Here is a 9,198-nt window from a genome sequence, read left to right on the forward strand (position 1 = left end):
CCTCAGTGTGGGAGAACGCCATTAGAGGGTTTTAATCAGCGGAAGGGGTGTGGAGGCAGGATGTGCTGAGGTTCATTGATTTTGAAGGGTCCTCCGGCAGGAGGGTGGTGGATGGACCGTGGGATCTTGGGCGGCTGTCTACGCCGGATGGAGAGATTCACCTGATGGCTGCAGTTAGCACCATCTCCATCTCAACTTCCCACGCTCACGCCTTGCCGTGTCCCCTTCCACTTCGAATGGACATCGAGCGGCCAAGCTGTCTCCTACCCAGAGCCCCTGCCTACGGTCTGTGCCTCCAGGGATGGTACACCCTAGGGCCAAGAGGCTGGACCTTGGTTTTGCAAAGACTTGTGTTTGAGCACCTTCCCTGTGGGAGGACTAGGAAATGAAACCCACCAGCCTGTCACCTGGGTCTGCCAGCCCACGTTCCTGGAAGGGAGAAGGGGGTGCTATGATCACCAGGGCTCAGGGGGCCAAGGGTGGGGTCCTGCCTGCCCTGGGGGTGCACCCTTCCCCTCCCCCCCGCACAATTTCCAGTGGACGGGGCTGCAGAGGGAGCCTGGCCATCCCCAGTCCTTCCCACTACCAGCCTGGCCCCCGGGCCCTAAGTTTGGTTGCTGCTGTGGAGGGTCCACTCTCATTGAGCTCCTGAACTTTTGGTGAAGAAGCTACGGCCCTCATGGTCCCACCACACCCACCACCAGTGGGCCAATGTTAACAGATTATTTAGGTAAAAATTGCTCAAGTGCCGAGAAAGTCAGGTGAAAGAGCTGACATGCTCGGGGAACTCAGGTGAAGCTGGTGAGCGGTCAGTGTGGGCAGAGGGGCAGCATGGGGGCTGGCATGGATTTCCCCGGGGAGGTGCTGGCTTGGCTGCATGGCCTTGCCCTTCAGAGCCCTTCTTTCCTCTTCTGCAAAGTAGGGGCCATAGCAGCCCCCGGGTCAGCTTTTGGTGAAGACCGATGTGGAAATAGTCACATCTGCAGAGTGACCAGCAGAGAGCGGGCACTTCATGAGTGTGTCCCTTCTGTTCAGCGACAGCGATGCCCCCCGCCAGGGACAGTTCCAGGGGCATCACAAGCCACCCCCAACTTGGTGCTGTAGAGAACAGCCACGTCATTGCGCCCAGGGACTCTGTGGGCTGGGGACTCAGAGAGGGCACAGCGAGGATGGCTTGACTCTGTGTCCGATGTCTGAGACATCAGCTGGGAAGACTCAAAGGGCTGGAGGTGACCGGAATGTCGGGGGAGGGGGTGGCCGATTCCACGGTTGGCTCGGTTCGTGCATCTGGGGCTTTGGTAGGGATGGCTGGATGCTGGACTCGGTGGGGACTGCACATTTCTACTGTGGCAGGTTTCCTGACATGGCAGTACGCAGTTCCAGAGAAGAAAATGGAAACCGCATGGTCTTTTGTGGCAAGCCTTGGAAGTCACTTGGAGTTATGTCTGCCATACCCTACTGATGGAGTCACAAGCCCACCCAGGTGCAAGGAGAGGGAACACAGGCTCTGCCTCTTGGTGGGGGAACGTCAAAGAATTTGTGGCTGTGCTTTAAATCCACCATAGCGATGAGCCTTCCAGACTGAAGTTGGTGGTGACCAGGCCTGCCACCTACCCAGTCGGGCCTGTGTTCCCAGCCCCTGTGGGGAGTGTTAGGGAGGCTCCTTCCAGATGCTGAGGATGCAGCACCACCAGCTCCTTGTAAGCCTCAGGATTCAGCTCACCTTGGCCTGTGACCCGAGGAGGGGGATAGAGTCCGTCTTCCTGCAGCACACAGAGGTTGGCTGGGCTGGGGAAGGGATGAGTAACACCCTCCAGCTTCTCTCTCTCCGAGCATTTAAAAAGCAGTAATAAATAGATGAGAGCCTGGGAGGTGTGATTGATTTGTTTTATGAATCACAGAAGAGGCTGTAACTCATGGGAGATTAGGGCTGGAGTAAGTTGTACAGCTCTTGCATTACATGTGGAGATTAATGGCTTATCACACGAGGCCCCACCGTTAACCCGGCTCGCCCACGGGGGGTTTAATAGCGGGGCCATGCAGGCTGACTTTTAATTCTTGAACAAATGCTCCTGGCTGTGGGCTGCCCTGATTCTTGCCCCTGAGCACCTGCCTGCTTGAAGCTACGAGGGCTCAGAAGCTGGGGAGCAGCTTCCCTTTTGGGGAGCAGGAGCTAGGGATTCCAAGTTTCCCTGTGTGCTTCCTGAAATTTCTCAAAGCAAGGAGCAGAAGTTTTCAGGAGGGTGGAGGGATGAGGCTACTTCTGTTACCCTCACCGACTAGCTTCTACTTGCTCTTCCAGGGGCTGTGCTGAGGGCTCTAGAGATTCTCAACGGAAGCCTCTCGGCAAACCTCGGGGGTGGGTGTGATGGAACCGAGGTGACGCATGAGGAGTGTGGCCTGGAGGCTGCGCAGGCTCGTGGAGGAGCATGGGTGGGAATCGCGTGGACCTGGGTGGGAACCCAGGTGTGAGCTTCCTTTACTAGTTTGCCGGCTGTCTGGGAGCCCCAGCTGCCTCTGTAAAATGGAAGCGTAGGACTTTCGTCGAGGTGCTCTGAGGGCTGTGGGGTCACAGTGCCTTGCACTTCAGAGGCGTTCATTTAGAAGTCAGCCCAGGACACTGCTGGGGACAAGAAAGGGACAGCAGAGGGAAAAGCAACCACATACTTCTGAGACAAATCTGGCCTCGTGTGGGTGCCTCGGGTGCCATACCTGGGAGTTCAAGGTGGAGGTCAATGGGCTGGACCCATTGATGGTTGAAGAGATCCAGGCTGGAGAAAGACGAGGCTAAGCTTGCGACTTGGCCATCATACAAAGTCAGTCTGAGGGCACTGGATGGTCCTTGGCACAGAAGGCGGTTAGAATTCAGGAGTGGGAGGGCAATGCCTGCCGCAGGCTCAACCCTTGGCTCACGTATCTGTCCTGACCGGAGCAGCAGAGCTGCCCGAGGTCCCCGCCAAAACTCCACGGGAGGCTGGAGGCACTTCTGTCCCTGGTGGGCAGCCAGTGAGGCCATGGGGAGCCCTGGGTATTCCTTGCCTCAGTCTGTCCATTTTCACGTCTTTGCTTCCGCCCCTGCTCCTGGGACCAGCGCACCTACTGCCTGATGGATAGAGCTGGTGTCTGGATCTGTCATGGCACAAAGACCCAGCTGTTGGCTTGTGTCTAGCTGACTGAGTGAGTGAGGTGGACCTCTCAGCTTTCTGTCCACCTGCTCCCCGCTCTTCATACCTGCAGAGAAGACTTTTTTGGATGTTTATAGCCGCGCGCCCCGTTTCCCACCGGAGTTCACCACATGGCTTGGAAGTCTGTTTTCTGCGGGAACCAACCCAGATGAATACTCGTGAGCTTGACCCACTAAGTCCTGATACTAAAGATAGGGACTCCCCCCCGCACCCCGAGGCATGCTGAACTAGTGTTAGAAGAGATTAAGACCCCCCACCTTCTCACAGATGGAATCACAACACTAACATTTATGGGCCAGGTTCTTTACATTTCCCACATGAGACAGTCCTTCCCCTGAATGCATCTACATCTCCCCTCCTGCCCCGCCTCCCACTTTTCTTGCTTTATTTTTGCATAACCCTTAAAATCTTCTACTTTATAACATATGGAGTATTTGTTTTAATTGTTTGCCTGTCTCTCCATCCCCACTAGAATGTAAACTCCACAAGGACAAGGATTTTTGTCTGATGCCTTTATTGCTATATCCCCCACACTAGCCCGTACCTGACACATAGTAGATACTTAATAAATATCAGTGAGATTGACTGAATGGGTAAGTGCTCATGAGCTTTCAGAGATCTGGATCTCCCAGATGGCTCTCTCCCACCCCCAGCCTCTGCTGTGTCCTCACTGGGCTCATGGACACTGACCCTTGGGCAGCTCACCATGGGCTTGTTGACCTAACAACCACTCAACTTTGCTCCCTGGATTCGGTCTTGGCCTCTGGCCCAGGCTTTCCAGGAAATCCAAACCCAGCTGTTCTCAGTCTTGACTTTGCTATTCCTTACTGATCTCTGTAACTTTGTGGGGCGCTCACTCCTCTATGTGGCAGATACATGAATGGCCAATTGTATTGGGTCTGTTGTTAATCCTATGGCCACATAGCAGGTCTTTAGTTGGGCAGTCAGTCAACAAGCACCTACTACACAGAGCCAGAACTCTAGAGCCACATTACCTGGGTTCAAGTTCTAGCCCTGCCACCTCTTAGCTCTTTGGGCAACCTCTCTGAACTTCAGCTTTTTTTCGTCAGTAAAATGGCCTTAATGATGCTTACTTGGAGGCTCTAGTGAGATTAAGCTTGAAAAGCAAAATGATTTTAGCATACAGTAAGTGCTCAATAAATATTAGATATTATTACTAGTGAGTCAGGCATAAGGTTTGTTTTACGGGTGACAGAGATGAATAAAATGCAGTTCATGGCTCCAAAGGACTCGTATTCCAGAGGGAAGGGCCAAGAAATTGCCGGAAAACTATAGTGTAATGTGTTTGAGGCTGTGATGGTAGAAACTACGGTGCCACTCAGGAGGGCTGCCTAGCCCAGCCAAGGTCAAAGACAAGAAACCACAGAAGACCTCCCCGGACATGTAATACCTGAGTGAATATGACTTTGGCAAGTTGAAATTGTATGTATTAGTTATCTATTGCTATGTAACACGTTAACCCAAGCTTTGCATCTTAAAACTACACATTCATTATTTCACGGTTTCGGTGGGTCAGGAGTCAGGGCATGGATTACCCGAGTCCTCTGGTTCAGGGTCTCTCATCAGCTGGGTGCAATCAGGGTGTTGGCTGGTTCTTAGGTTTCATCTGAAGGCTCAGCCAGCAGGAGGATGCCCCTCCAAGTTCACTCGTGTGGATGTTGCCAGGATTCAACTCCTCACGGACTGTTGGACTGGGAGCCTCAGTCCCTTACTGGTTGTTGGCCGAAGGCTTCCCTCAGTTCCTTCTGCACAACATGGAAGTTGGCTTCCACCAGAACAAGAAAACAAGAAAGGGTGAACAAGACAGAGAGGCCTTTTCGTGACCTAATCTCAGAAGTGACATCCCCTCACATTTCCCAGGAGCAGCAAATTACTAGGTCCAGTCCATACTCAAAGGGAAGAGATACCAAGGGCAAAGATCAGAAGGCAGGGTCACCGGGAGCCATCTTAGAATCTGCTGGGGGAAGTTTCTGACGGGAAGGGGAAACTTTGTGCAAAGGTACAGAGGGGGATGGAACCTTCCTGGCCTGCTTGGCAAAAGGTAGGTGGCATAGGGGGGAAGTCCATGGGAGAATGCTGGTGGTGACTGCAGGTGGAGGTAACAGCAGATGGCTTTGGAAAGCAAGGCGAGGGCCAGCATATAAAGAGACTTGAGGCCCTATATGGAATTTCTCTTTTAGTTCTAAGACAATGAAAAGCCACTGAGAGCAGAGAGGAGCGGAGGGACATGTGAAAGAAGGATCAGCATGGGTCTGTGCTTCTTCACACGACCTTGCATGTCTTTATCAAGAGAGTGAAGTTGGAGCAAGAGGTGGTATCTCAGGTATGACCAGCACACATCTCCATGTCCTTAGAGCTGTGGGTTCTATCCCCCTGACCCATGAGCTGACCCATGGTTGGACGGTCTCCCTGTTCTTGCCAACCCCCTCTGGAACTCTTGTGGGCAACCACTGTGTGTCAGGCAAGTCCCTGCTGGACAGCGGTTAAGAGGCGGGGGAGAGACAGGGAGGGGGCAAAGGCGAATCCGATGAGAGCAGGGCAGACCTGCCGCATCCCGGGGCTCAGTCAAAGATGTTAATATCAACAGTTGACATTTATGGAGGATGCACCATGTGTTGGGCACTATGTAAAGAGTTTCATAAACCATATCTCAGAAATGTGTAGTGATAAATGTGCGTGATGTCTCCAACACTGGCAAGTCTGGAGAGAGGACAGATAGGAGCTTCTTAGAACACTAGTGAAACTTTTCTTTACATGTGAAATTGTATCAGAATGAAAGGATCCTCTGTCTTAGGGTCTGCTTCTGGTGAACCCAAACTGAGACCCTCTCTGAGCCTTGTAGAGCAGGGTGTATACCGACCGGGCAATAGCCGGGGTTACCGTAATGGGTATCTGAGCCAAGCCTGGCACAGGGAGCAGAGACTCTACCCCCCGTCCCCGTCCAATCGTCAGCCACACATTCTTGAACACAGGGGTTGGGAGTCCTGCAGAGAGCTCCGAATACGCACTGCTGGGCCCCAGAGAAGCACACTGTTGTTCCCGGTTATCTGGGTCTGCACTTGCTCACCTGGCTTAGCCCGTGTCTCTGCAGAACCTTTCCCGGTCCACAGCTGTGGTCAGTGATTTTTGTAGATTAAAAGGAACTCCAGGGGGGAGAAGTTTTTCCTGGGGAGATCAAAGAGTCAGCCTAACATAAAAGAAACCGTATAAAACTATATATATGAAGAACAAAACAAAACAAAACAAAAAACCCAACCCAGGAGCGTGATCCATACGTCAGAGTTGATAAGGCCGAACTTCCGTGATCTGCTCTATAGAGTTGCCAGCCGAGGCAGGAATGTTGCCTTGTCCAGAAAAGGCAGCTGCATAAAAGGGAGATTTTTATGGACTTTGGCACAGGATGAGGCAGGAACTGTATGTCCAAGCCTTTGAGAGGATTCTTTAGGACTGATGTGGTTTCTTTTACCCCTACTTTTAATCAGTTACTGTATTAGGGTTCAGTCAGAGAAACCAAACTGATAGGAAATAGGTATTAAGATTGATTGTAAGAAACTGGCTGATGTGGTGGCGGGGCTGGCTTGGCAAGTGTGAAACCCGTAGGGCAGGCTGGAGCTCGGGCATGGGCTGGAGCTGCTGTCCACAGGCAGAATTTCTTCTTCAGGGAAATCTTAGCTCTGCTCTTCAGGCCTTTCTCCTGATTGAATGAGGCCCACGCAAATTATACAGGATAATCTTCCATACTTAAAGTCAACTGATTATGGACTTTAATCACATCAGCAAAACACCTGCACAGAAACTTCTAGGTCAGAGTATGATTAAACAACTGGAGATTGTAGCCTGGCCAAGTTGACACATAGAACTGATCATCACAGTCACCAAAACCAGCTGGTGCCACCTCCTAATATCTTCAGAATCCCTCCCCTTCTCTCCATTTTCATTTACAAACCCCAATGTCAGTGGCTTATCTCTGGTGTCCCTGCATCCAGACCTATGGTCTCTGATCCAATCCAGCAAGCCATAGTCTAGGTCAGAAACGACTTGGTTTTTACCATTGACTTTGGGATAAATATCAACATCTTAAACCGGGCAGTTCTTACTCTTCATTTTGTATCGAACCACTAAGCCACACTGACATGGTATTTTGCTGATGGGGAAACTGAGGAATAGAGAGATTAGGGCATATACCCCTGTGAGTGGCAGCATTACCTGATGCTGTGTCTCTCAAGGTTCTCTTCTCATTGATTTGATGATCTTTGACTTGTTCTTCAAAGCCCATCTCAAGCGTCACCTCCTCTCTGAAGCCTTTAGATTTCGTGGATAGAATGTACAGCCCGCTGATGTGCCTCCATAGCTCCTGGCTCACTCTACTTTTCGTTCCCTTTGCTCGGATGATCTGCTAACTTGGCTGCATTCTCACTTGATGTGAGCTCCTCAAGGAGAGGCTGACATTTTTTTTTCTTCAAATTTTTATTTAAATTTCAGTTAACATATAGTGCAATGTTGGTTTCAGGAATAGAATTTAGTGATTCGTCATTTACATATAAAACCCAGTGCTCATTATCACAAGTGCCATCCTTAATACCCATCACCCATCTAGCCCATCCCCCACCCACCTCCCTCTACCACCCTTCAGTTTGTTCTCTATTATTAAGAGTCTCTTATGCTTTGCTTCCTTCTCTTTTCTTTCCCTCTTCCCATGTTTTGTTTCTTAAATTCCACACATAGGTAAAATCATATGGTATTTGTCTTTCTCTGACTTATTTCACTTAGCGTAATACACTGGAGCTCCATCCACGTCACTGCAAATGGCAAGATTTCATTCTTTCTGGTGGCTAAGTAATATTCCACACACACATATGGACATTTGGGCTCTTTCCATCTTTTCATAGTTTGGCTATTGTTATAATGCTGCTGTAAACATTAGGGTGTTATGTACCCCTCCAAAACTGTAAATTTGTCTCCTTTGGATAAATACCTAGTAGTGTGATTGCTGGGTCACAGGGTAGTTCTATTTTTAACTTTTAGAGGAAACTCCATACTGTTTTCCAGAGTGGCTGCATCAGTTTGCATTCCCACCAGCAGTGTAAGAGGGTGCCCCTTCCTCCGCATCCCCGCCAACATCTGTTGTTGCCTGTGTTGTTAATATTAGCCATTCTGACAGGTCATTTTTGCTTTTGTTTCCTTTGCCTCCGGCGATGTGTCTAGTAAGAAGTTCCTATGGTCGAGGTCAAAGAGGTTTCTGTCTGTGTTCTCCTCTAGGATTTTGATGATTTCCTGTCTCCCATTTAAGCGTTTTATCCATTTTGAATTTATTTAATTTATTTACTTTTTAAAGGTTTATTTATTTATTTGAGAGAGCGTGAGCAAGTGGGGGGAGGGGCAGAGGGAGAGAATCTGAAGCAGACTCCCCACCAAGCGCAGAGTTGGACGTGGGGCTCAATCCCACGACCCATGAGATCATGACCTGAGCTGAAATCAGGAGTCAGACGCTTAACCGACTAAGCCACCCAGGCGCCCCTTTTTTGAACTTGTTTTCATATATGGTGTAAGAAGGTGGTCCAGTTTCATTCTTCTGCATGTGGCTGTCCAGTTTTCCCAACACCATTTGTTGAAGAGACTTTTTTCCATGGGATGTTCTTTCCTGCTTTGTGGAAGATTAGTTGGCCATAGAGTTGAGGGTTCATTTCTGGGTTTCCTGTTCTCTTCCACTGATCTATGTGTCAGTTTTTGTGCCAGTACCATACTGTATAATGGCTGACGTGTCTTGGACACCTGTTTCCAGGCACTATGTCAAGTGTTTTGCATTAGGTTGTCTAGTCTAATAATCAGAATAATGGTATTTTGCTGATGGGGAGACTGAGGAATAGAGAGATTAGGGCATATACCCCTGTGAGTGGCAGCATTACCTGATGCTGTGTCTCTCAAGGTTCTCTTCTCATTGATTTGATGATCTTTGACTTGTTCTTCAAAGCCCATCTCAAGCGTCACCTCC

The sequence above is a fragment of the Callorhinus ursinus genome, unplaced genomic scaffold (assembly GCF_003265705.2).
Source record: "Callorhinus ursinus isolate GAN/ISIS: 27379988/994484 unplaced genomic scaffold, GSC_fseal_2.0 scaffold38, whole genome shotgun sequence".
NCBI classification, from domain to species: Eukaryota; Metazoa; Chordata; class Mammalia; order Carnivora; family Otariidae; genus Callorhinus; species Callorhinus ursinus.